Raw genomic sequence first — 23,840 nt, forward strand, 5'->3', positions numbered from 1 at the left:
AGCTTCTCTCGAGTCGGGTCGTCGGTCGGGCCTGTTGGCGCCGTCTTCCGAACCGACTTCGATGTCACAACAAGTGGAGCCGCGACAACTTCCTGCTTCGCTGCCCCATACCTCTGCCAGCGGAGCTGCTCCGCTTCCTTCCAACTCTGCGGCCTCGGACCTTCCTGCTCACGTTTCGCCTCCGTGCAGTCCATGTTTGCCGGAAGCTAGTGCAGGTGTTGACCATTCCGTTTTGTCGGATGTTTCCCCCGCGACCCCGGATCCCGCATGTGGACCGGCGCGGGTGGTGTCGGATACAGAACTTGACCCTCCTACGTCACCGGCGGCTGAAGTTTCCTTGCCCGTCAGCCGACGCAAGTTACGCGTTCAGCCGAACGTTAATGCTGTTCGTAAAAAACCGAAACGTAAGGGATCCGCGGAACGGGGTAGCAGTCCCCCTCCCTCGGATGCCTCTGTCACCCCTGCTATGGACTGTGACGCTGGTGCGTCGGTGTAGGTGATTTGTTTTCTCGCTTTTCTCTCTATGGTTCAAGCATACACCTTTCTTACCTTAAATGTTAACCGTATTGAGTCCGACGTTCGCATTGCCTCTTTGCGGCAGTTTATTTACGACGCCTGTGCGGACGTAGTGTTTTTGCAGGAAGTGTTGTTTTCTGATCTCTCTCTACCTGGATTTCAAACTGTTTTTAATGTCGCGCCGGAATATTCAACAGGCCTGCTCTTTTCTTTCGAGAGGGCATTCCTATTACTGACATTGAATTCCTTGACTCTGGCCGTGGGATTGGTTGTCGTCTTTTTGATCTCCGCCTCGTTGTTTTGTATGCCCCCTCTGGTTCGGGTCACACTGTGGCTCGATCGCGCTTTTATAAAGAAGAGCTTATTTATCTTTTGCGCCAGAGTCCTCGGAGTCTCCTGCTCGGAGGCGATTTTAATTGTGTTTTACGCCCTGCAGACCAGTCCCCCAATTTTAATTATTGCCGTGATTTACATGACTTAGTTCGTACGATGCATCTGCGTGATGTTTGGGAACACAAATATCCAACCCTGGTGAAATATACGTTTTTTACCGCGTCCTCATGCAGTAGACTCGACAGATTCTATTTATCTGATTTTTTATGTGATAAAATTCTTTCTGTCGATGTTATTCCTACTAGTTTTTCTGACCATTGTGCTTTTACTGCAACTGTAAATCTTAGTCGCCAACCTGCAAAACTTTATCGTTCCCAGTGGATGTTAAATGTTTCCCACCTTGCCGACAGTGCTATGGATGATGTTATAAGTGGCGTGTGGGAGCGATGTCTTCGCTCTGTCCCGCGATACCCCTCCTTGCTGGTTTGGTGGACTGCGTTTGCCAAGCCCAAGATTCGTCAGACTTTGATTTTCTACTGTGCTGCTAGGACGCGTGATTTTAAGAACACGTATGAATATTACTACTCTGTCCTGCGTGAACTATATGACGCGGCGGGTACCTCTCCACTGCGGATCCATGATGTTCGTCGTATTAAAGCCAAGCTCTTGAGCCTTAAACGACGACAGATGGATGGTCTGCGAGTTAAGTCGAAACCTCACTCTCTTGTTGAAGGTGAACTGACATCCTTGTATCACCTGCTACGGCATCAGACTCGTCGTCGTCGCTCCTTCATCTCTTCTCTTGTGGTGGATGATGGACGGCAGCTTATTGCACAGGAGGAAATGGTTCGTGCTCTTCATCAGTATTACACTAGTCTATATTCTGCCGATGATTCTGGTGAGTCTCTTTCGGATGATGTCTTTGGGGATCTAACTGCGACGATCGCGCCTGACGCGAACGGCGAATTTCTCCGGGAGTTCCAGGTAGATGATGTTTTCGATTTTATTGCTCGCTCTCCGTCCAGTAAATCGCCGGGTCCAGACGGCCTGCCTAAAGAATTTTATCTCCGTTTTTGGCCTCTTTTGGGTGGCATTTTTACGCAGATTTTAAATGAGATTGTCAGGGGGATGGATGTGCCTGCCGATTTTAAAGTAGGGAAAATTGTTTTAATCCCGAAGTCCTCTGGTCGTTTATCTGCTGCCAATCTTCGTCCGCTCACATTGCTGAATTTTGACTATAAGACAGCTGCCAGAGCGCTCAATAGCCGGTTGTCTTCTCTGCTTCGGGGTGTGATTGGTGCACATCAATGTTGTTTTCATGATAGATCTATTCTGACACCAGTAGCCGAATATCGGGATGTTGTCTCGGTTGCGGCGGTTACAAACGTACATTGTGCCTTTGCCTTCCTTGATTTTTATAAGGCTTTTGATCGCGTCAGTCATGTGTTTTTAGATCGTGTTTTAGGTACAATAGGTTTTAACGCTTCATCATGTGGTGTTCTTGGCAATTTGTATAGGGGAATAACAGCTCGGGTGTCAGTCAATGGGCAGCTGACGCCGCCCATTGCTATCCGCCGCGGAGTGCCTCAGGGTAGTCCGCTCTCTATGTCTTTATTCGTATTGTCCCTGGAACCGCTGCTTCGGACTATTGCTCTCAAGCTTCAGGGTATGTCCCTCTCTGGTGGGAAGCTCTCTGTTAAGGCATATGCGGATGATGTCGTTGTTCTCCTCCGTCAACGTGATGATATCCCGTTGTTGAAAGGGGCGGTTGATGCATGCTGTCGTGTCTCTGGAGCGCGTCTCAATCAGGGTAAATGTAAGTTCCTTGATATTCGAGGATTTCGCGATGCTGACGTCCCTTGGGCCACTTTTGTCGATCGCCATACGTCCTTGGGGATTATCATTGATCGGTGTCCTCTAAAAATGGCGGCTCTCAATTGGAAATCTGTCACCGAGAAGATACAGGGGGCTCTGATGGTCCATGAGCAGCGCTCTGCTACCATTTTGCAAAAAGTCAGAATTTTAGACACCTACGTTCTATGTAAAGCTTATTATGTTGCTCAGCTGTTCCCACTTCCCATGATGGTGGCGAAAAGGTTGCGCCAATTGTCTAGCAGGTTTATATGGAAGGGCCATCTATTCAAGTTACGTTACGAGGTAATGACGAAACCGCGTATCTCCGGAGGCTTGGGCCTCTCTGACATTACTCGCAAGGCGTCTGCTTTGTACGTCCGCCGAACGACTCTAATTGTTACGCAAGAAGTGACTTCAATTACATCCAGGCTTTTTACTGTTGTGCGTCCGGCGAGCCTTGCTCCACCTGTCGATGTCGGACGCCTAAATTTTAAGTTGAAACACATTCGGGAATTTTACATTGCGGTGAGTTACCTCGGTGACGTCTTCTTGCGGCGACCGGTGCCAACGACCAAGGGCTTGATTGCCCGCTGGGAGGGGCTGGCCGGTCCCAATCCAATAGAACTGGCGTCTCCATCTGTGTCCTGGAGGAACGTCTGGAAGAACGTTAGTCTGCCGATCCACTCTATGGCCGTGGCGTCCACGTGGTATAGGGTAATAAATAATTTGGTTCCCACCAATGTACGACTGCACCGTATTGGTCTTTCTGACACGGACACCTGTACTCGGTGTGGTCTCCTGGATACCCTTGAACATCGATTCACCTGCTGTGGGCACCTTGCTAATTGGCGTTGGCTCAGGAAACAACTTGCTTTTGTCACTAGGTCAGCTGAAGCCGCTTATACTATTGACATCATCGTCCGGCCCGATTCTTCCTTTTTTCCGCGGACGAAGCTCCATACCGTCATGTGGTTGATTGGCCATTTCGTACATTTTGTCAACAGTTGTCATGAAGAAGATGGACACCTAGCGTTTCGGCAGTACATGCTTACTGCTTACTGGCAGCGCTTGCGATTGCCAGGCCTCCGAGATGATTTTGCCAATATGCTTAGCCTGACATTTGAAAGAGAGGGTGTTGGCTAAGGTCACCTGTGTGAGCCATTTTCTTTTATACTGTTTCTGGATTTGCCGCCTTTATATATGTTTCTTCTCTACACCAGGACTGAAGTTTTCGTGTTTTAATCTTTATTTCAGTCAGCAGTCTACATTTATAGTCATGTTTTAGGATTTTAATTTCAGTACTGTAAAAAAAAAAAAAAAAAAAAAAAAAAAAAAGTGGTAGAGCACTGGTCTCGTAAACCAAAAAAAAAAAAAAAAAAAAAGTGGTTAAGGCGTTGGACTGCTAATCCAATGTGCTCTGCACGCGTGGGTTCGAATCCCATCCTTGTCGATGCATTTTACGTGAAGCACGCGTTTGCGGTCACTCCTCCGTGCGAAACGCCACTCAGTAGTAACAACAACGCGTGTACGTGGCAAATAGCGTGTGAATGAAATACGAGACAAAACTGCCCACCAGATGAAAGCGCACAACATTCCATAGCGTATGCCCTTCGAATTAAACATCATTTCGAGATCTACAAACCAATCAAATTTCGGCTGCAGCTACGAGTATGTTGGTATTTGCGAACGACGAGCTCTAATTTATATTTAAGTGCATACCTGTCGCAGTCATTTTAACGTATCGAGCCTATAATAATCCATCTGTAGCACAACTGTCGCCTTACGACAGTTTGTTTCAAGTGAGGCCGCCATCTACAGAAGCGATTTGGCAGGGCCCACTGGAGAGACTTGACTTTGCAGCCATCCGTCGCTAGTGGCCGACCAAACACCAAGCTCCATCGCAAACAGCAGGACAATCTTGGGCTAGGGGGAACGTCAAAACCTTGCAAGCAATATCAGTGTAGCGTATCGAGCTGTACGTTTCGTTGCAGTAAGTCTTGGAAAAGAATGCACAGCACCTTTCTCATTTGCATTAGACGACACTGCATGTCGATACAATGCTTATTCCTGCAGTAAATAGGTGGGCCGGTGATTTTGCCCCGATCGGATATCGACGTGGACGGATGCTGTCATTAAACGATTCGCGAGTGGGAGCTTGGTCGGCTGCACTGCGGCTTGGAATTAGACGTTAACACCGGCCCAGTACGATGTTTTGAATGCGTTTTCGAATCGACAAATGTCTTCTTTCCGCAAGCACTAGCCCAAGACACAGCTGTTGTACCAGCAGACGAGGTGGCCGAGTGGTTAAGGCGTTGGACTGCTAATCCAATGTGCTCTGCACGCGTGGGTTCGAATCCCATCCTCGTCGATGAATTTTACGTGAAGCACGCGTTTGCGGTCACTCCTTCTCCGTGCGAAACGCGTTCCGCTTTAGACGCCGTGCAGTGTGGACGTGCCTAGTCTTCCGCTCCGCCGTAGCGTTACGTATAGTGGACTATCGTTTTTGTTTACGTGTTGTGTTGCAACTTCTGTGAGTGTTTCTCCGTCGTTGTTTCGTACCTTGTGTTACTTTCTGTCCTTATTTCAGTGTTTTTTGTGTAGCGGTTTCGACCGCATATTTTGAAAATGTCGTCCCAGGTTATTCCTCGTCAGGCTACAGTTAGTTTTGCTTTTGACAAGTCAACCCGCCATGTGCAACCTAGTTCTCTTGAGATTCATGATTGGTTGGTAGATACCTTTGGTGTTCATTCGGATCAGGTGCACACTGCTTATTTTGATACCGAACTGTATGTTTTCTTTGTTAAGTTTATGGACCCACTTCAGGTTGATAAAATTCTTTCTAAATATGGTCATCAAGTTCTCTTTCGGCATCGGGATGATTCTGTAAGTACCGTGCTGCTTTCCAATGCTTCCATCACGTATACCAATGTTCGTGTTTACAACTTTCCACCGGAGGTGGATAATGTCTATCTTAAGGAGGGTCTACAGAAGTATGGTGATGTAAAGAGCATTCGCCTTGAACGCTGGTCAAGCCAACATCGCCTGCAATGTTACAGTGGTATTCGTTCAGTCGAAATGCACGTTAAGCAGAATATTCCATCTCACCTGCAGATCGGTGGATATCGTGTCCATGTAACATATAGTGGTCAGGTGGGCACCTGTTTTTTGTGCAATGAAAGTGGTCACGTGCGTACCGACTGTCCGCGGAGGCTTTTTTGTTTTAAAAAATTCTCTCGAACAGCGTCGCAAGTTAACGGTCGCTGACCTCGTTGCAGGTGGTTCTGCTCTTGGTGTAGCACAGTCCAGTGGTAGTAGCGCCCCGCCACAGGTTTTGCGCACCCCTGATACAGAATTTCCTCCTTTGCGTGCTAAATCTGATGTTGTTCCGTCTGTCCCTCAGGTGGGTGTGCCACTTTTGAATAATAAGAGGCGTCGCCCACACGATGGAAATAGTACGGATGAGGATCTCCCTGAGATGCCCCAGTCCGAGCGACCGGCATCCTCCGAGCCACTGTGTACTGTAGCTGCTCCCTGCCCTCCTGAGGTAGCGGTTCCGGTGGCGGCTGCTGGCGCCCCTCCGGCCTCCGACGCAGCTTCTCTCGAGTCGGGTCGTCGGTCGGGCCTGTTGGCGCCGTCTTCCGAACCGACTTCGATGTCACAACAAGTGGAGCCGCGACAACTTCCTGCTTCGCTGCCCCATACCTCTGCCAGCGGAGCTGCTCCGCTTCCTTCCAACTCTGCGGCCTCGGACCTTCCTGCTCACGTTTCGCCTCCGTGCAGTCCATGTTTGCCGGAAGCTAGTGCAGGTGTTGACCATTCCGTTTTGTCGGATGTTTCCCCCGCGACCCCGGATCCCGCATGTGGACCGGCGCGGGTGGTGTCGGATACAGAACTTGACCCTCCTACGTCACCGGCGGCTGAAGTTTCCTTGCCCGTCAGCCGACGCAAGTTACGCGTTCAGCCGAACGTTAATGCTGTTCGTAAAAAACCGAAACGTAAGGGATCCGCGGAACGGGGTAGCAGTCCCCCTCCCTCGGATGCCTCTGTCACCCCTGCTATGGACTGTGACGCTGGTGCGTCGGTGTAGGTGATTTGTTTTCTCGCTTTTCTCTCTATGGTTCAAGTATACACCTTTCTTACCTTAAATGTTAACCGTATTGAGTCCGACGTTCGCATTGCCTCTTTGCGGCAGTTTATTTACGACGCCTGTGCGGACGTAGTGTTTTTGCAGGAAGTGTTGTTTTCTGATCTCTCTCTACCTGGATTTCAAACTGTTTTTAATGTCGCGCCGGAATATTCAACAGGAACTGCTCTTTTCTTTCGAGAGGGCATTCCTATTACTGACATTGAATTCCTTGACTCTGGCCGTGGGATTGGTTGTCGTCTTTTTGATCTCCGCCTCGTTGTTTTGTATGCCCCCTCTGGTTCGGGTCACACTGTGGCTCGATCGCGCTTTTATAAAGAAGAGCTTATTTATCTTTTGCGCCAGAGTCCTCGGAGTCTCCTGCTCGGAGGCGATTTTAATTGTGTTTTACGCCCTGCAGACCAGTCCCCCAATTTTAATTATTGCCGTGATTTACATGACTTAGTTCGTACGATGCATCTGCGTGATGTTTGGGAACACAAATATCCAACCCTGGTGAAATATACGTTTTTTACCGCGTCCTCATGCAGTAGACTCGACAGATTCTATTTATCTGATTTTTTATGTGATAAAATTCTTTCTGTCGATGTTATTCCTACTAGTTTTTCTGACCATTGTGCTTTTACTGCAACTGTAAATCTTAGTCGCCAACCTGCAAAACTTTATCGTTCCCAGTGGATGTTAAATGTTTCCCACCTTGCCGACAGTGCTATGGATGATGTTATAAGTGGCGTGTGGGAGCGATGTCTTCGCTCTGTCCCGCGATACCCCTCCTTGCTGGTTTGGTGGACTGCGTTTGCCAAGCCCAAGATTCGTCAGACTTTGATTTTCTACTGTGCTGCTAGGACGCGTGATTTTAAGAACACGTATGAATATTACTACTCTGTCCTGCGTGAACTATATGACGCGGCGGGTACCTCTCCACTGCGGATCCATGATGTTCGTCGTATTAAAGCCAAGCTCTTGAGCCTTAAACGACGACAGATGGATGGTCTGCGAGTTAAGTCGAAACCTCACTCTCTTGTTGAAGGTGAACTGACATCCTTGTATCACCTGCTACGGCATCAGACTCGTCGTCGTCGCTCCTTCATCTCTTCTCTTGTGGTGGATGATGGACGGCAGCTTATTGCACAGGAGGAAATGGTTCGTGCTCTTCATCAGTATTACACTAGTCTATATTCTGCCGATGATTCTGGTGAGTCTCTTTCGGATGATGTCTTTGGGGATCTAACTGCGACGATCGCGCCTGACGCGAACGGCGAATTTCTCCGGGAGTTCCAGGTAGATGATGTTTTCGATTTTATTGCTCGCTCTCCGTCCAGTAAATCGCCGGGTCCAGACGGCCTGCCTAAAGAATTTTATCTCCGTTTTTGGCCTCTTTTGGGTGGCATTTTTACGCAGATTTTAAATGAGATTGTCAGGGGGATGGATGTGCCTGCCGATTTTAAAGTAGGGAAAATTGTTTTAATCCCGAAGTCCTCTGGTCGTTTATCTGCTGCCAATCTTCGTCCGCTCACATTGCTGAATTTTGACTATAAGACAGCTGCCAGAGCGCTCAATAGCCGGTTGTCTTCTCTGCTTCGGGGTGTGATTGGTGCACATCAATGTTGTTTTCATGATAGATCTATTCTGACACCAGTAGCCGAATATCGGGATGTTGTCTCGGTTGCGGCGGTTACAAACGTACATTGTGCCTTTGCCTTCCTTGATTTTTATAAGGCTTTTGATCGCGTCAGTCATGTGTTTTTAGATCGTGTTTTAGGTACAATAGGTTTTAACGCTTCATCATGTGGTGTTCTTGGCAATTTGTATAGGGGAATAACAGCTCGGGTGTCAGTCAATGGGCAGCTGACGCCGCCCATTGCTATCCGCCGCGGAGTGCCTCAGGGTAGTCCGCTCTCTATGTCTTTATTCGTATTGTCCCTGGAACCGCTGCTTCGGACTATTGCTCTCAAGCTTCAGGGTATGTCCCTCTCTGGTGGGAAGCTCTCTGTTAAGGCATATGCGGATGATGTCGTTGTTCTCCTCCGTCAACGTGATGATATCCCGTTGTTGAAAGGGGCGGTTGATGCATGCTGTCGTGTCTCTGGAGCGCGTCTCAATCAGGGTAAATGTAAGTTCCTTGATATTCGAGGATTTCGCGATGCTGACGTCCCTTGGGCCACTTTTGTCGATCGCCATACGTCCTTGGGGATTATCATTGATCGGTGTCCTCTAAAAATGGCGGCTCTCAATTGGAAATCTGTCACCGAGAAGATACAGGGGGCTCTGATGGTCCATGAGCAGCGCTCTGCTACCATTTTGCAAAAAGTCAGAATTTTAGACACCTACGTTCTATGTAAAGCTTATTATGTTGCTCAGCTGTTCCCACTTCCCATGATGGTGGCGAAAAGGTTGCGCCAATTGTCTAGCAGGTTTATATGGAAGGGCCATCTATTCAAGTTACGTTACGAGGTAATGACGAAACCGCGTATCTCCGGAGGCTTGGGCCTCTCTGACATTACTCGCAAGGCGTCTGCTTTGTACGTCCGCCGAACGACTCTAATTGTTACGCAAGAAGTGACTTCAATTACATCCAGGCTTTTTACTGTTGTGCGTCCGGCGAGCCTTGCTCCACCTGTCGATGTCGGACGCCTAAATTTTAAGTTGAAACACATTCGGGAATTTTACATTGCGGTGAGTTACCTCGGTGACGTCTTCTTGCGGCGACCGGTGCCAACGACCAAGGGCTTGATTGCCCGCTGGGAGGGGCTGGCCGGTCCCAATCCAATAGAACTGGCGTCTCCATCTGTGTCCTGGAGGAACGTCTGGAAGAACGTTAGTCTGCCGATCCACTCTATGGCCGTGGCGTCCACGTGGTATAGGGTAATAAATAATTTGGTTCCCACCAATGTACGACTGCACCGTATTGGTCTTTCTGACACGGACACCTGTACTCGGTGTGGTCTCCTGGATACCCTTGAACATCGATTCACCTGCTGTGGGCACCTTGCTAATTGGCGTTGGCTCAGGAAACAACTTGCTTTTGTCACTAGGTCAGCTGAAGCCGCTTATACTATTGACATCATCGTCCGGCCCGATTCTTCCTTTTTTCCGCGGACGAAGCTCCATACCGTCATGTGGTTGATTGGCCATTTCGTACATTTTGTCAACAGTTGTCATGAAGAAGATGGACACCTAGCGTTTCGGCAGTACATGCTTACTGCTTACTGGCAGCGCTTGCGATTGCCAGGCCTCCGAGATGATTTTGCCAATATGCTTAGCCTGACATTTGAAAGAGAGGGTGTTGGCTAAGGTCACCTGTGTGAGCCATTTTCTTTTATACTGTTTCTGGATTTGCCGCCTTTATATATGTTTCTTCTCTACACCAGGACTGAAGTTTTCGTGTTTTAATCTTTATTTCAGTCAGCAGTCTACATTTATAGTCATGTTTTAGGATTTTAATTTCAGTACTGTAAAAAAAAAAAAAAAAAAAAAAAAAAAGTGGTAGAGCACTGGTCTCGTAAACCAAAAAAAAAAAAAAAAAAAAGTGGTTAAGGCGTTAGACTGCTAATCCAATGTGCTCTGCACGCGTGGGTTCGAATCCCATCCTTGTCGATGCATTTTACGTGAAGCACGCGTTTGCGGTCACTCCTCCGTGCGAAACGCCACTCAGTAGTAACAACAACGCGTGTACGTGGCAAATAGCGTGTGAATGAAATACGAGACAAAACTGCCCACCAGATGAAAGCGCACAACATTCCATAGCGTATGCCCTTCGAATTAAACATCATTTCGAGATCTACAAACCAATCAAATTTCGGCTGCAGCTACGAGTATGTTGGTATTTGCGAACGACGAGCTCTAATTTATATTTAAGTGCATACCTGTCGCAGTCATTTTAACGTATCGAGCCTATAATAATCCATCTGTAGCACAAACTGTCGCTAGTGGCCGACCAAACACCAAGCTCCATCGCAAACAGCAGGACAATCTTGGGCTAGGGGGAACGTCAAAACCTTGCAAGCAATATCAGTGTAGCGTATCGAGCTGTACGTTTCGTTGCAGTAAGTCTTGGAAAAGAATGCACAGCACCTTTCTCATTTGCATTAGACGACACTGCATGTCGATACAATGCTTATTCCTGCAGTAAATAGGTGGGCCGGTGATTTTGCCCCGATCGGATATCGACGTGGACGGATGCTGTCATTAAACGATTCGCGAGTGGGAGCTTGGTCGGCTGCACTGCGGCTTGGAATTAGACGTTAACACCGGCCCAGTACGATGTTTTGAATGCGTTTTCGAATCGACAAATGTCTTCTTTCCGCAAGCACTAGCCCAAGACACAGCTGTTGTACCAGCAGACGAGGTGGCCGAGTGGTTAAGGCGTTGGACTGCTAATCCAATGTGCTCTGCACGCGTGGGTTCGAATCCCATCCTTGTCGATGCATTTTACGTGAAGCACGCGTTTGCGGTCACTCCTCCGTGCGAAACGCCACTCAGTAGTAACAACAACGCGTGTACGTGGCAAATAGCGTGTGAATGAAATACGAGACAAAACTGCCCACCAGATGAAAGCGCACAACATTCCATAGCGTATGCCCTTCGAATTAAACATCATTTCGAGATCTACAAACCAATCAAATTTCGGCTGCAGCTACGAGTATGTTGGTATTTGCGAACGACGAGCTCTAATTTATATTTAAGTGCATACCTGTCGCAGTCATTTTAACGTATCGAGCCTATAATAATCCATCTGTAGCACAACTGTCGCCTTACGACAGTTTGTTTCAAGTGAGGCCGCCATCTACAGAAGCGATTTGGCAGGGCCCACTGGAGAGACTTGACTTTGCAGCCATCCGTCGCTAGTGGCCGACCAAACACCAAGCTCCATCGCAAACAGCAGGACAATCTTGGGCTAGGGGGAACGTCAAAACCTTGCAAGCAATATCAGTGTAGCGTATCGAGCTGTACGTTTCGTTGCAGTAAGTCTTGGAAAAGAATGCACAGCACCTTTCTCATTTGCATTAGACGACACTGCATGTCGATACAATGCTTATTCCTGCAGTAAATAGGTGGGCCGGTGATTTTGCCCCGATCGGATATCGACGTGGACGGATGCTGTCATTAAACGATTCGCGAGTGGGAGCTTGGTCGGCTGCACTGCGGCTTGGAATTAGACGTTAACACCGGCCCAGTACGATGTTTTGAATGCGTTTTCGAATCGACAAATGTCTTCTTTCCGCAAGCACTAGCCCAAGACACAGCTGTTGTACCAGCAGACGAGGTGGCCGAGTGGTTAAGGCGTTGGACTGCTAATCCAATGTGCTCTGCACGCGTGGGTTCGAATCCCATCCTTGTCGATGCATTTTACGTGAAGCACGCGTTTGCGGTCACTCCTCCGTGCGAAACGCCACTCAGTAGTAACAACAACGCGTGTACGTGGCAAATAGCGTGTGAATGAAATACGAGACAAAACTGCCCACCAGATGAAAGCGCACAACATTCCATAGCGTATGCCCTTCGAATTAAACATCATTTCGAGATCTACAAACCAATCAAATTTCGGCTGCAGCTACGAGTATGTTGGTATTTGCGAACGACGAGCTCTAATTTATATTTAAGTGCATACCTGTCGCAGTCATTTTAACGTATCGAGCCTATAATAATCCATCTGTAGCACAACTGTCGCCTTACGACAGTTTGTTTCAAGTGAGGCCGCCATCTACAGAAGCGATTTGGCAGGGCCCACTGGAGAGACTTGACTTTGCAGCCATCCGTCGCTAGTGGCCGACCAAACACCAAGCTCCATCGCAAACAGCAGGACAATCTTGGGCTAGGGGGAACGTCAAAACCTTGCAAGCAATATCAGTGTAGCGTATCGAGCTGTACGTTTCGTTGCAGTAAGTCTTGGAAAAGAATGCACAGCACCTTTCTCATTTGCATTAGACGACACTGCATGTCGATACAATGCTTATTCCTGCAGTAAATAGGTGGGCCGGTGATTTTGCCCCGATCGGATATCGACGTGGACGGATGCTGTCATTAAACGATTCGCGAGTGGGAGCTTGGTCGGCTGCACTGCGGCTTGGAATTAGACGTTAACACCGGCCCAGTACGATGTTTTGAATGCGTTTTCGAATCGACAAATGTCTTCTTTCCGCAAGCACTAGCCCAAGACACAGCTGTTGTACCAGCAGACGAGGTGGCCGAGTGGTTAAGGCGTTGGACTGCTAATCCAATGTGCTCTGCACGCGTGGGTTCGAATCCCATCCTTGTCGATGCATTTTACGTGAAGCACGCGTTTGCGGTCACTCCTCCGTGCGAAACGCCACTCAGTAGTAACAACAACGCGTGTACGTGGCAAATAGCGTGTGAATGAAATACGAGACAAAACTGCCCACCAGATGAAAGCGCACAACATTCCATAGCGTATGCCCTTCGAATTAAACATCATTTCGAGATCTACAAACCAATCAAATTTCGGCTGCAGCTACGAGTATGTTGGTATTTGCGAACGACGAGCTCTAATTTATATTTAAGTGCATACCTGTCGCAGTCATTTTAACGTATCGAGCCTATAATAATCCATCTGTAGCACAACTGTCGCCTTACGACAGTTTGTTTCAAGTGAGGCCGCCATCTACAGAAGCGATTTGGCAGGGCCCACTGGAGAGACTTGACTTTGCAGCCATCCGTCGCTAGTGGCCGACCAAACACCAAGCTCCATCGCAAACAGCAGGACAATCTTGGGCTAGGGGGAACGTCAAAACCTTGCAAGCAATATCAGTGTAGCGTATCGAGCTGTACGTTTCGTTGCAGTAAGTCTTGGAAAAGAATGCACAGCACCTTTCTCATTTGCATTAGACGACACTGCATGTCGATACAATGCTTATTCCTGCAGTAAATAGGTGGGCCGGTGATTTTGCCCCGATCGGATATCGACGTGGACGGATGCTGTCATTAAACGATTCGCGAGTGGGAGCTTGGTCGGCTGCACTGCGGCTTGGAATTAGACGTTAACACCGGCCCAGTACGATGTTTTGAATGCGTTTTCGAATCGACAAATGTCTTCTTTCCGCAAGCACTAGCCCAAGACACAGCTGTTGTACCAGCAGACGAGGTGGCCGAGTGGTTAAGGCGTTGGACTGCTAATCCAATGTGCTCTGCACGCGTGGGTTCGAATCCCATCCTTGTCGATGCATTTTACGTGAAGCACGCGTTTGCGGTCACTCCTCCGTGCGAAACGCCACTCAGTAGTAACAACAACGCGTGTACGTGGCAAATAGCGTGTGAATGAAATACGAGACAAAACTGCCCACCAGATGAAAGCGCACAACATTCCATAGCGTATGCCCTTCGAATTAAACATCATTTCGAGATCTACAAACCAATCAAATTTCGGCTGCAGCTACGAGTATGTTGGTATTTGCGAACGACGAGCTCTAATTTATATTTAAGTGCATACCTGTCGCAGTCATTTTAACGTATCGAGCCTATAATAATCCATCTGTAGCACAACTGTCGCCTTACGACAGTTTGTTTCAAGTGAGGCCGCCATCTACAGAAGCGATTTGGCAGGGCCCACTGGAGAGACTTGACTTTGCAGCCATCCGTCGCTAGTGGCCGACCAAACACCAAGCTCCATCGCAAACAGCAGGACAATCTTGGGCTAGGGGGAACGTCAAAACCTTGCAAGCAATATCAGTGTAGCGTATCGAGCTGTACGTTTCGTTGCAGTAAGTCTTGGAAAAGAATGCACAGCACCTTTCTCATTTGCATTAGACGACACTGCATGTCGATACAATGCTTATTCCTGCAGTAAATAGGTGGGCCGGTGATTTTGCCCCGATCGGATATCGACGTGGACGGATGCTGTCATTAAACGATTCGCGAGTGGGAGCTTGGTCGGCTGCACTGCGGCTTGGAATTAGACGTTAACACCGGCCCAGTACGATGTTTTGAATGCGTTTTCGAATCGACAAATGTCTTCTTTCCGCAAGCACTAGCCCAAGACACAGCTGTTGTACCAGCAGACGAGGTGGCCGAGTGGTTAAGGCGTTGGACTGCTAATCCAATGTGCTCTGCACGCGTGGGTTCGAATCCCATCCTTGTCGATGCATTTTACGTGAAGCACGCGTTTGCGGTCACTCCTCCGTGCGAAACGCCACTCAGTAGTAACAACAACGCGTGTACGTGGCAAATAGCGTGTGAATGAAATACGAGACAAAACTGCCCACCAGATGAAAGCGCACAACATTCCATAGCGTATGCCCTTCGAATTAAACATCATTTCGAGATCTACAAACCAATCAAATTTCGGCTGCAGCTACGAGTATGTTGGTATTTGCGAACGACGAGCTCTAATTTATATTTAAGTGCATACCTGTCGCAGTCATTTTAACGTATCGAGCCTATAATAATCCATCTGTAGCACAACTGTCGCCTTACGACAGTTTGTTTCAAGTGAGGCCGCCATCTACAGAAGCGATTTGGCAGGGCCCACTGGAGAGACTTGACTTTGCAGCCATCCGTCGCTAGTGGCCGACCAAACACCAAGCTCCATCGCAAACAGCAGGACAATCTTGGGCTAGGGGGAACGTCAAAACCTTGCAAGCAATATCAGTGTAGCGTATCGAGCTGTACGTTTCGTTGCAGTAAGTCTTGGAAAAGAATGCACAGCACCTTTCTCATTTGCATTAGACGACACTGCATGTCGATACAATGCTTATTCCTGCAGTAAATAGGTGGGCCGGTGATTTTGCCCCGATCGGATATCGACGTGGACGGATGCTGTCATTAAACGATTCGCGAGTGGGAGCTTGGTCGGCTGCACTGCGGCTTGGAATTAGACGTTAACACCGGCCCAGTACGATGTTTTGAATGCGTTTTCGAATCGACAAATGTCTTCTTTCCGCAAGCACTAGCCCAAGACACAGCTGTTGTACCAGCAGACGAGGTGGCCGAGTGGTTAAGGCGTTGGACTGCTAATCCAATGTGCTCTGCACGCGTGGGTTCGAATCCCATCCTTGTCGATGCATTTTACGTGAAGCACGCGTTTGCGGTCACTCCTCCGTGCGAAACGCCACTCAGTAGTAACAACAACGCGTGTACGTGGCAAATAGCGTGTGAATGAAATACGAGACAAAACTGCCCACCAGATGAAAGCGCACAACATTCCATAGCGTATGCCCTTCGAATTAAACATCATTTCGAGATCTACAAACCAATCAAATTTCGGCTGCAGCTACGAGTATGTTGGTATTTGCGAACGACGAGCTCTAATTTATATTTAAGTGCATACCTGTCGCAGTCATTTTAACGTATCGAGCCTATAATAATCCATCTGTAGCACAACTGTCGCCTTACGACAGTTTGTTTCAAGTGAGGCCGCCATCTACAGAAGCGATTTGGCAGGGCCCACTGGAGAGACTTGACTTTGCAGCCATCCGTCGCTAGTGGCCGACCAAACACCAAGCTCCATCGCAAACAGCAGGACAATCTTGGGCTAGGGGGAACGTCAAAACCTTGCAAGCAATATCAGTGTAGCGTATCGAGCTGTACGTTTCGTTGCAGTAAGTCTTGGAAAAGAATGCACAGCACCTTTCTCATTTGCATTAGACGACACTGCATGTCGATACAATGCTTATTCCTGCAGTAAATAGGTGGGCCGGTGATTTTGCCCCGATCGGATATCGACGTGGACGGATGCTGTCATTAAACGATTCGCGAGTGGGAGCTTGGTCGGCTGCACTGCGGCTTGGAATTAGACGTTAACACCGGCCCAGTACGATGTTTTGAATGCGTTTTCGAATCGACAAATGTCTTCTTTCCGCAAGCACTAGCCCAAGACACAGCTGTTGTACCAGCAGACGAGGTGGCCGAGTGGTTAAGGCGTTGGACTGCTAATCCAATGTGCTCTGCACGCGTGGGTTCGAATCCCATCCTTGTCGATGCATTTTACGTGAAGCACGCGTTTGCGGTCACTCCTCCGTGCGAAACGCCACTCAGTAGTAACAACAACGCGTGTACGTGGCAAATAGCGTGTGAATGAAATACGAGACAAAACTGCCCACCAGATGAAAGCGCACAACATTCCATAGCGTATGCCCTTCGAATTAAACATCATTTCGAGATCTACAAACCAATCAAATTTCGGCTGCAGCTACGAGTATGTTGGTATTTGCGAACGACGAGCTCTAATTTATATTTAAGTGCATACCTGTCGCAGTCATTTTAACGTATCGAGCCTATAATAATCCATCTGTAGCACAACTGTCGCCTTACGACAGTTTGTTTCAAGTGAGGCCGCCATCTACAGAAGCGATTTGGCAGGGCCCACTGGAGAGACTTGACTTTGCAGCCATCCGTCGCTAGTGGCCGACCAAACACCAAGCTCCATCGCAAACAGCAGGACAATCTTGGGCTAGGGGGAACGTCAAAACCTTGCAAGCAATATCAGTGTAGCGTATCGAGCTGTACGTTTCGTTGCAGTAAGTCTTGGAAAAGAATGCACAGCACCTTTCTCATTTGCATTAGACGACACTGCATGTCGATACAATGCTTATTCCTGCAGTAAATAGGTGGGCCGGTGATTTTGCCCCGATCGGATATCGACGTGGACGGATGCTGTCATTAAACGATTCGCGAGTGGGAGCTTGGTCGGCTGCACTGCGGCTTGGAATTAGACGTTAACACCGGCCCAGTACGATGTTTTGAATGCGTTTTCGAATCGACAAATGTCTTCTTTCCGCAAGCACTAGCCCAAGACACAGCTGTTGTACCAGCAGACGAGGTGGCCGAGTGGTTAAGGCGTTGGACTGCTAATCCAATGTGCTCTGCACGCGTGGGTTCGAATCCCATCCTTGTCGATGCATTTTACGTGAAGCACGCGTTTGCGGTCACTCCTCCGTGCGAAACGCCACTCAGTAGTAACAACAACGCGTGTACGTGGCAAATAGCGTGTGAATGAAATACGAGACAAAACTGCCCACCAGATGAAAGCGCACAACATTCCATAGCGTATGCCCTTCGAATTAAACATCATTTCGAGATCTACAAACCAATCAAATTTCGGCTGCAGCTACGAGTATGTTGGTATTTGCGAACGACGAGCTCTAATTTATATTTAAGTGCATACCTGTCGCAGTCATTTTAACGTATCGAGCCTATAATAATCCATCTGTAGCACAACTGTCGCCTTACGACAGTTTGTTTCAAGTGAGGCCGCCATCTACAGAAGCGATTTGGCAGGGCCCACTGGAGAGACTTGACTTTGCAGCCATCCGTCGCTAGTGGCCGACCAAACACCAAGCTCCATCGCAAACAGCAGGACAATCTTGGGCTAGGGGGAACGTCAAAACCTTGCAAGCAATATCAGTGTAGCGTATCGAGCTGTACGTTTCGTTGCAGTAAGTCTTGGAAAAGAATGCACAGCACCTTTCTCATTTGCATTAGACGACACTGCATGTCGATACAATGCTTATTCCTGCAGTAAATAGGTGGGCCGGTGATTTTGCCCCGATCGGATATCGACGTGGACGGATGCTGTCATTAAACGATTCGCGAGTGGGAGCTTGGTCGGCTGCACTGCGGCTTGGAATTAGACGTTAACACCGGCCCAGTACGATGTTTTGAATGCGTTTTCGAATCGACAAATGTCTTCTTTCCGCAAGCACTAGCCCAAGACACAGCTGTTGTACCAGCAGACGAGGTGGCCGAGTGGTTAAGGCGTTGGACTGCTAATCCAATGTGCTCTGCACGCGTGGGTTCGAATCCCATCCTTGTCGATGCATTTTACGTGAAGCACGCGTTTGCGGTCACTCCTCCGTGCGAAACGCCACTCAGTAGTAACAACAACGCGTGTACGTGGCAAATAGCGTGTGAATGAAATACGAGACAAAACTGCCCACCAGATGAAAGCGCACAACATTCCATAGCGTATGCCCTTCGAATTAAACATCATTTCGAGATCTACAAACCAATCAAATTTCGGCTGCAGCTACGAGTATGTTGGTATTTGCGAACGACGAGCTCTAATTTATATTTAAGTGCATACCTGTCGCAGTCATTTTAACGTATCGAGCCTATAATAATCCATCTGTAGCACAACTGTCGCCTTACGACAGTTTGTTTCAAGTGAGGCCGCCATCTACAGAAGCGATTTGGCAGGGCCCACTGGAGAGACTTGACTTTGCAGCCATCCGTCGCTAGTGGCCGACCAAACACCAAGCTCCATCGCAAACAGCAGGACAATCTTGGGCTAGGGGGAACGTCAAAACCTTGCAAGCAATATCAGTGTAGCGTATCGAGCTGTACGTTTCGTTGCAGTAAGTCTTGGAAAAGAATGCACAGCACCTTTCTCATTTGCATTAGACGACACTGCATGTCGATACAATGCTTATTCCTGCAGTAAATAGGTGGGCCGGTGATTTTGCCCCGATCGGATATCGACGTGGACGGATGCTGTCATTAAACGATTCGCGAGTGGGAGCTTGGTCGGCTGCACTGCGGCTTGGAATTAGACGTTAACACCGGCCCAGTACGATGTTTTGAATGCGTTTTCGAATCGACAAATGTCTTCTTTCCGCAAGCACTAGCCCAAGACACAGCTGTTGTACCAGCAGACGAGGTGGCCGAGTGGTTAAGGCGTTGGACTGCTAATCCAATGTGCTCTGCACGCGTGGGTTCGAATCCCATCCTTGTCGATGCATTTTACGTGAAGCACGCGTTTGCGGTCACTCCTCCGTGCGAAACGCCACTCAGTAGTAACAACAACGCGTGTACGTGGCAAATAGCGTGTGAATGAAATACGAGACAAAACTGCCCACCAGATGAAAGCGCACAACATTCCATAGCGTATGCCCTTCGAATTAAACATCATTTCGAGATCTACAAACCAATCAAATTTCGGCTGCAGCTACGAGTATGTTGGTATTTGCGAACGACGAGCTCTAATTTATATTTAAGTGCATACCTGTCGCAGTCATTTTAACGTATCGAGCCTATAATAATCCATCTGTAGCACAACTGTCGCCTTACGACAGTTTGTTTCAAGTGAGGCCGCCATCTACAGAAGCGATTTGGCAGGGCCCACTGGAGAGACTTGACTTTGCAGCCATCCGTCGCTAGTGGCCGACCAAACACCAAGCTCCATCGCAAACAGCAGGACAATCTTGGGCTAGGGGGAACGTCAAAACCTTGCAAGCAATATCAGTGTAGCGTATCGAGCTGTACGTTTCGTTGCAGTAAGTCTTGGAAAAGAATGCACAGCACCTTTCTCATTTGCATTAGACGACACTGCATGTCGATACAATGCTTATTCCTGCAGTAAATAGGTGGGCCGGTGATTTTGCCCCGATCGGATATCGACGTGGACGGATGCTGTCATTAAACGATTCGCGAGTGGGAGCTTGGTCGGCTGCACTGCGGCTTGGAATTAGACGTTAACACCGGCCCAGTACGATGTTTTGAATGCGTTTTCGAATCGACAAATGTCTTCTTTCCGCAAGCACTAGCCCAAGACACAGCTGTTGTACCAGCAGACGAGGTGGCCGAGTGGTTAAGGCGTTGGACTGCTAATCCAATGTGCTCTGCACGCGTGGGTTCGAATCCCATCCTTGTCGATGCATTTTACGTGAAGCACGCGTTTGCGGTCACTCCTCCGTGCGAAACGCCACTCAGTAGTAACAACAACGCGTGTACGTGGCAAATAGCGTGTGAATGAAATACGAGACAAAACTGCCCACCAGATGAAAGCGCACAACATTCCATAGCGTATGCCCTTCGAATTAAACATCATTTCGAGATCTACAAACCAATCAAATTTCGGCTGCAGCTACGAGTATGTTGGTATTTGCGAACGACGAGCTCTAATTTATATTTAAGTGCATACCTGTCGCAGTCATTTTAACGTATCGAGCCTATAATAATCCATCTGTAGCACAACTGTCGCCTTACGACAGTTTGTTTCAAGTGAGGCCGCCATCTACAGAAGCGATTTGGCAGGGCCCACTGGAGAGACTTGACTTTGCAGCCATCCGTCGCTAGTGGCCGACCAAACACCAAGCTCCATCGCAAACAGCAGGACAATCTTGGGCTAGGGGGAACGTCAAAACCTTGCAAGCAATATCAGTGTAGCGTATCGAGCTGTACGTTTCGTTGCAGTAAGTCTTGGAAAAGAATGCACAGCACCTTTCTCATTTGCATTAGACGACACTGCATGTCGATACAATGCTTATTCCTGCAGTAAATAGGTGGGCCGGTGATTTTGCCCCGATCGGATATCGACGTGGACGGATGCTGTCATTAAACGATTCGCGAGTGGGAGCTTGGTCGGCTGCACTGCGGCTTGGAATTAGACGTTAACACCGGCCCAGTACGATGTTTTGAATGCGTTTTCGAATCGACAAATGTCTTCTTTCCGCAAGCACTAGCCCAAGACACAGCTGTTGTACCAGCAGACGAGGTGGCCGAGTGGTTAAGGCGTTGGACTGCTAATCCAATGTGCTCTGCACGCGTGGGTTCGAATCCCATCCTTGTCGATGCATTTTACGTGAAGCACGCGTTTGCGGTCACTCCTCCGTGCGAAACGCCACTCAGTAGTAACAACAACGCGTGTACGTGGCAAATAGCGTGTGAATGAAATACGAGACAAAACTGCCCACCAGATGAAAGCGCACAACATTCCATAGCGTATGCCCTTCGAATTAAACATCATTTCGAGATCTACAAACCAATCAAATTTCGGCTGCAGCTACGAGTATGTTGGTATTTGCGAACGACGAGCTCTAATTTATATTTAAGTGCATACCTGTCGCAGTCATTTTAACGTATCGAGCCTATAATAATCCATCTGTAGCACAACTGTCGCCTTACGACAGTTTGTTTCAAGTGAGGCCGCCATCTACAGAAGCGATTTGGCAGGGCCCACTGGAGAGACTTGACTTTGCAGCCATCCGTCGCTAGTGGCCGACCAAACACCAAGCTCCATCGCAAACAGCAGGACAATCTTGGGCTAGGGGGAACGTCAAAACCTTGCAAGCAATATCAGTGTAGCGTATCGAGCTGTACGTTTCGTTGCAGTAAGTCTTGGAAAAGAATGCACAGCACCTTTCTCATTTGCATTAGACGACACTGCATGTCGATACAATGCTTATTCCTGCAGTAAATAGGTGGGCCGGTGATTTTGCCCCGATCGGATATCGACGTGGACGGATGCTGTCATTAAACGATTCGCGAGTGGGAGCTTGGTCGGCTGCACTGCGGCTTGGAATTAGACGTTAACACCGGCCCAGTACGATGTTTTGAATGCGTTTTCGAATCGACAAATGTCTTCTTTCCGCAAGCACTAGCCCAAGACACAGCTGTTGTACCAGCAGACGAGGTGGCCGAGTGGTTAAGGCGTTGGACTGCTAATCCAATGTGCTCTGCACGCGTGGGTTCGAATCCCATCCTTGTCGATGCATTTTACGTGAAGCACGCGTTTGCGGTCACTCCTCCGTGCGAAACGCCACTCAGTAGTAACAACAACGCGTGTACGTGGCAAATAGCGTGTGAATGAAATACGAGACAAAACTGCCCACCAGATGAAAGCGCACAACATTCCATAGCGTATGCCCTTCGAATTAAACATCATTTCGAGATCTACAAACCAATCAAATTTCGGCTGCAGCTACGAGTATGTTGGTATTTGCGAACGACGAGCTCTAATTTATATTTAAGTGCATACCTGTCGCAGTCATTTTAACGTATCGAGCCTATAATAATCCATCTGTAGCACAACTGTCGCCTTACGACAGTTTGTTTCAAGTGAGGCCGCCATCTACAGAAGCGATTTGGCAGGGCCCACTGGAGAGACTTGACTTTGCAGCCATCCGTCGCTAGTGGCCGACCAAACACCAAGCTCCATCGCAAACAGCAGGACAATCTTGGGCTAGGGGGAACGTCAAAACCTTGCAAGCAATATCAGTGTAGCGTATCGAGCTGTACGTTTCGTTGCAGTAAGTCTTGGAAAAGAATGCACAGCACCTTTCTCATTTGCATTAGACGACACTGCATGTCGATACAATGCTTATTCCTGCAGTAAATAGGTGGGCCGGTGATTTTGCCCCGATCGGATATCGACGTGGACGGATGCTGTCATTAAACGATTCGCGAGTGGGAGCTTGGTCGGCTGCACTGCGGCTTGGAATTAGACGTTAACACCGGCCCAGTACGATGTTTTGAATGCGTTTTCGAATCGACAAATGTCTTCTTTCCGCAAGCACTAGCCCAAGACACAGCTGTTGTACCAGCAGACGAGGTGGCCGAGTGGTTAAGGCGTTGGACTGCTAATCCAATGTGCTCTGCACGCGTGGGTTCGAATCCCATCCTTGTCGATGCATTTTACGTGAAGCACGCGTTTGCGGTCACTCCTCCGTGCGAAACGCCACTCAGTAGTAACAACAACGCGTGTACGTGGCAAATAGCGTGTGAATGAAATACGAGACAAAACTGCCCACCAGATGAAAGCGCACAACATTCCATAGCGTATGCCCTTCGAATTAAACATCATTTCGAGATCTACAAACCAATCAAATTTCGGCTGCAGCTACGAGTATGTTGGTATTTGCGAACGACGAGCTCTAATTTATATTTAAGTGCATACCTGTCGCAGTCATTTTAACGTATCGAGCCTATAATAATCCATCTGTAGCACAACTGTCGCCTTACGACAGTTTGTTTCAAGTGAGGCCGCCATCTACAGAAGCGATTTGGCAGGGCCCACTGGAGAGACTTGACTTTGCAGCCATCCGTCGCTAGTGGCCGACCAAACACCAAGCTCCATCGCAAACAGCAGGACAATCTTGGGCTAGGGGGAACGTCAAAACCTTGCAAGCAATATCAGTGTAGCGTATCGAGCTGTACGTTTCGTTGCAGTAAGTCTTGGAAAAGAATGCACAGCACCTTTCTCATTTGCATTAGACGACACTGCATGTCGATACAATGCTTATTCCTGCAGTAAATAGGTGGG

The 23,840-nt window shown here is 48.4% G+C and overlaps 15 non-coding genes across 15 annotated transcripts; all 15 read left to right on the top strand.

Moving 5' to 3' along the window:
• The first annotated feature begins 4,989 nt into the window (after positions 1–4,989).
• On the top strand, positions 4,990–5,071 carry Trnas-gcu. The gene has a single exon. It is a non-coding gene; the product is annotated as a tRNA-Ser (tRNA).
• Positions 5,072–11,189: 6,118 nt separating this feature from the next.
• On the top strand, positions 11,190–11,271 carry Trnas-gcu. Its single transcript has one exon. It is a non-coding gene; the product is annotated as a tRNA-Ser (tRNA).
• An 836-nt stretch (positions 11,272–12,107) lies between these two features.
• Positions 12,108–12,189, top strand: Trnas-gcu. Its single transcript has one exon. It is a non-coding gene; the product is annotated as a tRNA-Ser (tRNA).
• Positions 12,190–13,025: 836 nt separating this feature from the next.
• Trnas-gcu lies at positions 13,026–13,107 on the top strand. The gene has a single exon. It is a non-coding gene; the product is annotated as a tRNA-Ser (tRNA).
• An 836-nt stretch (positions 13,108–13,943) lies between these two features.
• Trnas-gcu lies at positions 13,944–14,025 on the top strand. Its single transcript has one exon. It is a non-coding gene; the product is annotated as a tRNA-Ser (tRNA).
• An 836-nt stretch (positions 14,026–14,861) lies between these two features.
• On the top strand, positions 14,862–14,943 carry Trnas-gcu. The gene has a single exon. It is a non-coding gene; the product is annotated as a tRNA-Ser (tRNA).
• Positions 14,944–15,779: 836 nt separating this feature from the next.
• Positions 15,780–15,861, top strand: Trnas-gcu. Its single transcript has one exon. It is a non-coding gene; the product is annotated as a tRNA-Ser (tRNA).
• Positions 15,862–16,697: 836 nt separating this feature from the next.
• Trnas-gcu lies at positions 16,698–16,779 on the top strand. The gene has a single exon. It is a non-coding gene; the product is annotated as a tRNA-Ser (tRNA).
• Positions 16,780–17,615: 836 nt separating this feature from the next.
• On the top strand, positions 17,616–17,697 carry Trnas-gcu. Its single transcript has one exon. It is a non-coding gene; the product is annotated as a tRNA-Ser (tRNA).
• Positions 17,698–18,533: 836 nt separating this feature from the next.
• Trnas-gcu lies at positions 18,534–18,615 on the top strand. The gene has a single exon. It is a non-coding gene; the product is annotated as a tRNA-Ser (tRNA).
• An 836-nt stretch (positions 18,616–19,451) lies between these two features.
• On the top strand, positions 19,452–19,533 carry Trnas-gcu. The gene has a single exon. It is a non-coding gene; the product is annotated as a tRNA-Ser (tRNA).
• An 836-nt stretch (positions 19,534–20,369) lies between these two features.
• On the top strand, positions 20,370–20,451 carry Trnas-gcu. Its single transcript has one exon. It is a non-coding gene; the product is annotated as a tRNA-Ser (tRNA).
• Positions 20,452–21,287: 836 nt separating this feature from the next.
• Positions 21,288–21,369, top strand: Trnas-gcu. Its single transcript has one exon. It is a non-coding gene; the product is annotated as a tRNA-Ser (tRNA).
• Positions 21,370–22,205: 836 nt separating this feature from the next.
• Trnas-gcu lies at positions 22,206–22,287 on the top strand. The gene has a single exon. It is a non-coding gene; the product is annotated as a tRNA-Ser (tRNA).
• An 836-nt stretch (positions 22,288–23,123) lies between these two features.
• Positions 23,124–23,205, top strand: Trnas-gcu. The gene has a single exon. It is a non-coding gene; the product is annotated as a tRNA-Ser (tRNA).
• The last annotated feature ends 635 nt before the right edge of the window (positions 23,206–23,840 follow it).

The sequence above is a fragment of the Schistocerca piceifrons genome, chromosome 2 (genome assembly GCF_021461385.2).
Source record: "Schistocerca piceifrons isolate TAMUIC-IGC-003096 chromosome 2, iqSchPice1.1, whole genome shotgun sequence".
Classification (NCBI taxonomy): domain Eukaryota; kingdom Metazoa; phylum Arthropoda; class Insecta; order Orthoptera; family Acrididae; genus Schistocerca; species Schistocerca piceifrons.